Raw genomic sequence first — 8,197 nt, forward strand, 5'->3', positions numbered from 1 at the left:
TTTGACACCTTTGGACTTTTTTATAGGGCTATTCGAAGCAAAAGGTATACGAAACTGAACCTGCTTCAATAGTGGATATATGGCAGATAATAATAAATATTTGTAGAGATATTGACGTTACTTTGTTCGAAAATGTTAGGTGTGAAATATTGGATAGGCTGTTCATATGGCAATAAGTTCAAGGCAACCATTTCGAGCATCTTTTGAACTGACCTCAAGCTTATTACGTCATATTATGTAGTTAAATGTCAATGTATTCAGGCAATTATTGAATGTTCCGCCATTTTGTAATAGTTGTGATTTATTCTTTGCAAACGCAAACTTCTTTAAAAGATGTGATTTCAAGTCATCATTATTTCTTGCATGATAATATTTTGATAATGATCAATAACATGTTTTACCCACTTTCAAGATGGAATGGGATCGAAGTTGGCCACGAGACGGTGCTCTTGTTTTGGTGTGGAAAAATGTTTTCATCAAATATCGAATGATTTGCTTATGTGTTCTGTTGAAAAAAATTTATTCAAAATCGAAGACCTATCTGAAGTCGAAGCTTGTACCAGCTGAGGATTGACTAAGTCTTGCCTTTTTAACGAGAGATTTCCGGCTCGTTTATTTTTGACATTTGTGAACTGAGTCTTCTGTCGTTCCATAGATGGTGTCTTCGTGAGAAGAGATGTATTCGCCTTCACTCCATAATAATATCCTCTCAGTTTATCTGAAATTACTTTTTCTACAAATTATTTTTCTGATTGAAAATTGCAGTACTCGAAAGTGAGTTATTGAATCTTGAGAACGTTTTCTGATTACTTATATATCCCCTGGGTTATTTTGATGAAAGGGTACTCTTCTGTCTCAAAAATGCGAAAGAAATACGCGCCTTCAATACAAATGATCCTAATTTGAAGTTTTTTGCAATAATCATCTGAAATACACATGTGAAATTTAGTATCCCAGTGAATCCTCAGTTTTTGTACGAGTCCCCAAAATTCATTACTCATTTTCTTCTAAGACGATGTCAGCTTTTGAGTGTGAACTTCCGGCGAGCGGCCATTTCTTGTCGCATTTCGGCGACCTATCCTATTCCTCTTGCCTGTTTGATTTATCTCGGGCGATATAAACCCATTGAAAGTGTATTCCACTTGAAATGTCACACCATATCAGTATTAACTTACATTGAGTTCCATTCAAAGGTTAACATGATCTAGGGGACCAGAAATGATAGGAATTTCCTAAGCTGACCCTTCTAAGTCATTCAAAATTGATCACAAATCAAATTAAATGTGATGAAGGTATTGATACAATGAACATACAACACCCAGAATGGAATGTGAAAATTTTGAATAGTTTTCTTGAAACAAATTACTACTATGAATATCTGTCCTAAAAACAACGTTCTATTTAATTAATAGTACACCGATTCGATTGTTATTGAGTGACTTTATTGTGCTTGTCACATACCTATACACTGCTGTAGCGACTCACGTTCATAATTTGTATACTAATTAGACAATATATATGACTTGAGTGATTTCATTTATAGTGGAAGATTTTGCAAAATAACGCAGGTTACCTCCTCTTTCGCAGTTGATTTTACAGGACAGTGTTTCAAATGCTTCAACATGTCGATGTGGATCGTAATCAATTCCATTACGCGGAACATATCGTCAGTTTGAAAGTAAAACTCACTAAGTACAATAACTGAGTTTTGAAATAATCGATAGTTAATAAAATACGAATAATAAATTTCACTTATCTATTTTAACTTGCGTCTGATATTCCTGATGTTTTTTCGATAATACTTCATTATGCTACCCTTTCCAACTAGTTAAGCCACCTACTATTGGTATTGTCTTTTGGGGAGAATTTTGAAATTAATGTACTTATTCATTTTTACTTTTAAGATGACTACTGAAACAATAGTAGTTAGTGAATAAAATATCATTCAAGAAAAAACTTTTATTGCTTTTTTGGGATAAAATTCGAAACTATAATTGTAACTATTCATTATTCGTTATTTTCATCTTCTACATCAGGTTCCGGCAAACGGTCCACTCTTACAGTTAGAGGTAGATATTCATACCAGTGGAGTGCACTTCTGGTATTTAACCTTTGCGGCACAGCTTTAACATTTCCTTTTTCTTCTGTTTGCTTATTGGAAGCAGTTGACTATAAGCTGGTTTAAGTCCAAGGACAGCAGAGATATCTTTTCGTAGTCGGGATATCAATTTTTCAATATTCTGAGGGGTGGTCATACTGGCAGTATAAGATGTCGGGTGAATTTTTTTCAAATTACAGACATTTTATTTTCAGCCACGATACGATGTCACCATTTTCATCAAGATTTAGATTTTTCATTAGTTGCTTAGCGAAGGATTGCAGATCCTTAAAATCCTCATATTTTAATTCATGTATCTGGTACGGCACATTTGGTTCAGCATTTGTTCGTTTTTTTGTCTGTAGGTATTTCTGCTTGAACGACTTCGCTCAAAAAAGTTAATTCAATCATTTATAATAAACGCCGATTCATTTTTTTAGCATTCTCTATGGCCGAGTTCATAGAGTCGCACTCCACTGCCGACGTCTTATTGCCGGGCGTTTTTCTGCCTCATCTGTCCTAGCGGAATCTTTACCCTTGATAGCAGTTAGTGATAGGGCCATTTGGAATACAAAGTGTTTTCCGAAAAAAATTAGCACAAGTAGCACGACCTCTTGCATTTTCCAAATAATATACTTTTGACACTCTTCGAGCAGATGCACTATCTTTATCAACTCTCCTACGTTTTGGCTCAAGACATTGCACATTTGCAACAATAAAATCTCTCCGTCGCTTATTACTTCCCAGACCCCAGTATGTTTTATAAGTGTTTATACGGTCCTCCTGTTCAGTGAAATTGCTAGTACAGTGGAACTGGCAGGTGGTGCAATTTATTTGTTTAGGATTCAGCATTACAAACTTTTTTTTGTTCTTATACGGTAAATACATTGATCTTCGGTGTTTCGTTATGTTGGCTTGCCAGTTTGATGGATTTTCTCCAGCGTGTTGGCATCGGTGTTATTTCTATTTCGTCGGAATCAGAGATATCGTGATCCTTAATTAAAGACAAAACGTAAAAGATGTTAATTCTTCATTACCAAAAGATAGAAAATGTCGTTATTCCTCCCATTTATTTACCATATTACTTACTATACACAAAAGGCAAGTTACAGGTTGTAGTCCAACAAAGTCTTCATCACCGTCACTATATTTTCTACCTGGTTCTGTATTATGTAAAGCTTCGTTTGCCTTCTCAACTTAATTATCATTTTCCCATTTATGCAAATATTGCATAACTATTATGAACATATCAGTTCTTACTTATATGATTTTACTTTTAATAAAGAAGTTTAACTGAAGGTTAAAGTTACTTACGTGTATATTTTGTTCCACTTGTGCTCGTTCGCATAATTCTAGAGCATTTTTGATTATTAATTTAGTTCTTTCACTCATTTTACACCGTACTATGAATAAAATGTTTTAATAAAAACAGGTCTCCTTGTGAAATAACCCACTCAAGTAAAATATCGCAACACGTGTTTCAACAGTTGGAACTGAATAAGTACTCTACGCTTTTGTTCTGTGTACTATGTTGCCCGGCTGCTACGGTAGCTGGTATAGGAAAATCTAATCAAGTGCATTTTCAGTTTTGCTTCTCAGATGATTGTTCACAATTTTGCACTTGGTTATTCTTACTAATACAGTTCTATAAAACTAAGTGGAATTAACACTTGATTATTTTGTCTTCGTGTAGCGCATGCAATAAAAAGTGTACTTGTTGAGAAACGTCATTTTGCCTCAAAATGTCACTTAGTGAGTTTTCCCTTTAAAGTGACGATATATAGTATGCTGAACATTAAACAGATCCATTACCCATTTAAGATCAAAATTTGAAATTGAGGGGTAAAATTTACTTAATGTGAAATATGAAATGCTTTTTGGTATTGATTGTGGAAACAATTATTTGTGAAGTACAAAAGACATAAAACACTTTGAAATTGTCAATAAACAACATGTGATAATGAAAGGTAGTGTTACGTTATAAATTCTTATAATTATAATCTTGGTCTAAACGATGATATTTCACCTTTATCTTCGATGAGTAACAAATTTATTTATATGGTCACTTCTAACAAAAAAAATATATGTTACTGTGGTGATTGGTTAAGAATGACCACTCGGCTAGCCTAGCGGTTTTGTAGGGGGTGGGTAAGGTAAATGAATCCACCACTAGGGTGATGTTTTGAAATTAACCTGATTTATTGATTTATAAATTAATACACAACAATAAGTATGGAAAGGCCTTCTGAATCTAATTAAAAACAAATAAGAGCTTGTGTGATCACACCTCATCTACAATGGCAGCTACCCCAGTTGTATATGAAATATTATTATAAATATGAAACATATGAACAATATGAAACCGACAATTACTAATTCGGTGAGATGGCTGTCTGCGAAGCGGATGTCACTATTATGTGCACTATAATCTATGCATAGCATGCATGAAGCGTTCGGTGTGATCAAGCTAACTGGAAATTCTTCGATGATGACTATTACTGGTTGTTGTTCAGCTGTTGACTGTCGCGTAAGCAACAAGGAAGGTTGCAGCATGCAGGAATTGTAAAATATGATAACTCACCCCAGGCGTTACCTAGCACTTATCTTGTTATAAATTATTCCTGCAATATGGAGGGCTGCTAAACTGCTTTATACCATGCAGTGTAGAAAGCAGGGGTGACTTCGGAATGAAGTTGGCCTGGAACCTTGGATCCGACAATCTGTCGATGATGTCGCAAGAAAACACTAAATCTTGCGCCTTGAATCGTCTGCTCTGTTTGAAACTCGAAATGCTTTTCGTAATTGGTAAAAACCACAAATTCCACCATAAAATACAGAGAAGACGTCTTGCTCCCATGCACAACCATTACTCACTGCCCCTCCTCCCTTTTTTTTTTTCCTTCCTGTCCCCTTTTTATGCTTCTCACAATACTCTGGAGTTACCTACATCTATTCCTCTGTTCTATATGTTCTAAAATTCGCGGAAAATTCAATAACAACAGTTGCGACCGTTAACGGTTGCGTAACGTCACTTGTGATACGTTTAAATAACTAAATTCAAATATTGCCGCCCGGAACTTGAATTGACCAGCTCAGTCATCTACAATCAGTGACATCCAATACCTACTGAGCAGCTGACAAGAATTTGACAAACGACACATATAAAGTTTACAATTTACTAATTAATTCTATATCTGATTCTGTACAATAAATATTCGTTAGGTAAGTAACAAGTTATACTACTACATAATATTAAATCACTATATTTCTCTGATTTATTTTTTTGAATGTTATTTCCAGGTACTATTGGACCAGTGACTACTCGACCAGAAAGAATGTAAACAAATTACAGAGATCGGATCAATTTTCAAAAATTATTGCTAGGAGCATTAAAATGGATGCATATTTACTGGAATTACCGATATAATATAGGCATCGTACCATCGGCAGACGAAACATGGCCAGATAGTGTTCGAGTGATAATTCCTGATACTGAATAAAATTGTTTTTAATAAGAGACAACTTGATGATTCAAATACTGTGCATTCTGTTACGGTTCTTTGTGCATCTAGATATACTCTTTCTCTTGTGTTTTGAATGATAATCTCTTCTTTTTATATAAACTATGCTATTTTAGTTTTCATTTATTTCTGCTATGTTTGATATGCAACCCATTATACATCTCCCCGATGAACTGGTTGTCTATTTAAAAGGTGAAGAGTACCCATGAATTATTCCTTCAAATATTTGTTACGTGGCAATACTTTGGCACGTAACATTACCCCCCTTACCTACAAAAAAAAAAAAAAATACAATTATTTTTTTTTTGTTAATGTGTTGGTTGTAACCCATCATCGTCTTCCTCATTCAAAGATTGGTACGTAGTGTCTGCTTTGATGTCCTTCACGTTCCAGATTCCTCCTGATTTACCTTTGGCATCAAGGAGCTCATAAGCCCAGGGCGAAATTTTTTTGTGAATGGTGAAAGGTCCTACAAATCTCGGTGCCAATTTTGCTGAGAAATAATTTGCTGCATTCGATTGATGATGAGCCTTTCTCCAAACTTTATCACCCACTTGATACTTGACATCACGGTGGCGAAGATTATAATGATGCCGCCCCTTTTCATAAGCTTTATCCAAACGCGTTCTTACTTCCTTGAAGATCTTGTTGAAATGATCTGGTATATTTTCCACATTCCAACTTGGATCAGAATTTGGAAGTCTATCTAAGAGAACATGATCTTTGGCATGCAAGCACATTTCCCTTCCAAAAATCGTAAAATAAGGCGTTTTTCCAGTACTCTCGTGGACGGCTGTACGAATTGCGCAGGCCGCCTTTTGTAAAATTTGATCCCAAATTCTCTGATTATCTTGTATAAATGACCGAAGAATCACCTCCAGTGTTCGATGTTGTCGCTCACAAGGATTCCCCTGCGAGTGATAAAACGGCGTTCTAATAGTTTTCACCCCATAGGAGTCCAAAAACTTTGACATATCATGACTGACGAAGGGCTTACCATTGTCCATAATCAATGTTCTTGGTACTCCAAATAAAAGAAAGAGACGGTCTTCTAGAAGTCCAATAATAGTTTTAGAGTTTGCCGTTCGCATTGGAAAGAATAAACAAAACTTGGAGAAATAGTCTGATATGCTCAAAATATGACAGTATCCTGACGACGACTTAGGCAAAGGTCCGATAACATCTATAGATATTGTATCCCATGGTTTGTCTATATTTGGTCGGCCACAAAGTAGTCCTGGTGGAGCCTTCTGCTCTGGTTTTTGTGCCAAACAGATTGTACAGCCCCGAATGTAGCGAACTATGTCCACCTTCATCTTTGGCCAAAAATATTTTGCCGAGATGCGATGATACGTTTTATGGACACCTCCGTGACCAGATGTTGGGTTGTCATGGTGGGATTTCATAATTTCTTTGCGATGGGATTTCGGCACAACTATTTTCCAGTCATCCCTACATCTTTTATAAACATATTTTTCATCACACCGCCAGAGTGGAAAATTCAATGGAGATTCCATTATCTTCTTTCGCATATTTTGAAGCCAAGGATCTTCACTATTTGGAAATAAATCGTGCTCGACATCTATACTGTCCACGATGGGAACAGCTCGCGACAGAGCATCTGGTACAATGTTATCTTTGCCACGACGATGTTCTATATCAAAACTATACTGTTGAAGTTTTACGCTCCATCTGGCCAGACGACCCGTGGGATCTTTCAAGTCATTGAGCCATTTCAATGCAAAATGATCGGTGATGACTTTAAAGTGTGTCGCTTCGATATACGGTCTGAATTTACCTATCGCCCAAAGTACACCAAGACATTCCTTTTCCGTCACACTATACTTTCGTTCATTTCGAGACAATGACCGACTGATATAGCTGATTACCTTTTCATTTCCTTCACTATCACTTTGAGTCAAGACCGCTCCCAATCCATAATCACTAGCGTCCGTTTGAATGCAAAAAGGGCGGTCAAAATCTGGGCAGCTCATTACTGGTGCTGAGATCAGCAGTTCTTTGATTTTAATGAAAGCTTGTTCACATGACTCCTCCCAAGAAAATTTCACAGTCTTTCTCAACAAATTCGTTAAGGGCGCCACCACAGTCGCAAAGTTTGGTATGAATCGCCGGTACCAACTAGTCATACCCAGGATACGTCGTATCTCTTTTACGTTTTTAGGCCGAGGCACATTTAAGATCGCCGACACCTTTTCGGGATCGACATGAAGTCCATTCTTATTCACTATATACCCAAGGTATTTCAACTCTGACCTGCAAAACTGACATTTCTCTCTCCCAACTCTCAAACCAGCTTCCTTAAGTCTTCTGAAAACTTCTGACAAGATTTCCAAATGCTTTTTAAATGTTTGCGTTACAATAACTATGTCATCCAAGTAGACAAAAACGAAAGGTTCCAGATCAGCACCTAATACGCCATCTACCAAACGCTGCCACGTTGCGCTTGAATTATGCAACCCGAATGGCATACGGGTAAATTGGAAAAGACCACGGCCAGGAACCGTGAAGGCTGTAATCGGTTTCGACTCCTCCGCCAACGGCACCTGCCAAAATGCAC

General features: G+C 36.6%; 1 long non-coding RNA gene across 1 annotated transcript; it reads left to right on the forward strand.

Moving 5' to 3' along the window:
• Positions 1 to 4,707: 4,707 nt before the first annotated feature.
• Positions 4,708 to 5,745, forward strand: LOC141485314 (uncharacterized). Its single transcript, XR_012467142.1, has 2 exons — positions 4,708 to 5,320; positions 5,399 to 5,745. It is a non-coding gene; the product is annotated as an uncharacterized lncRNA (long non-coding RNA).
• The last annotated feature ends 2,452 nt before the right edge of the window (positions 5,746 to 8,197 follow it).

This window comes from Leptinotarsa decemlineata, unplaced genomic scaffold (genome assembly GCF_025532065.1).
Source record: "Leptinotarsa decemlineata unplaced genomic scaffold, Ldec_3_MD MMD2_tig00026316_RagTag_RagTag, whole genome shotgun sequence".
Lineage (NCBI taxonomy): Eukaryota > Metazoa > Arthropoda > Insecta > Coleoptera > Chrysomelidae > Leptinotarsa > Leptinotarsa decemlineata.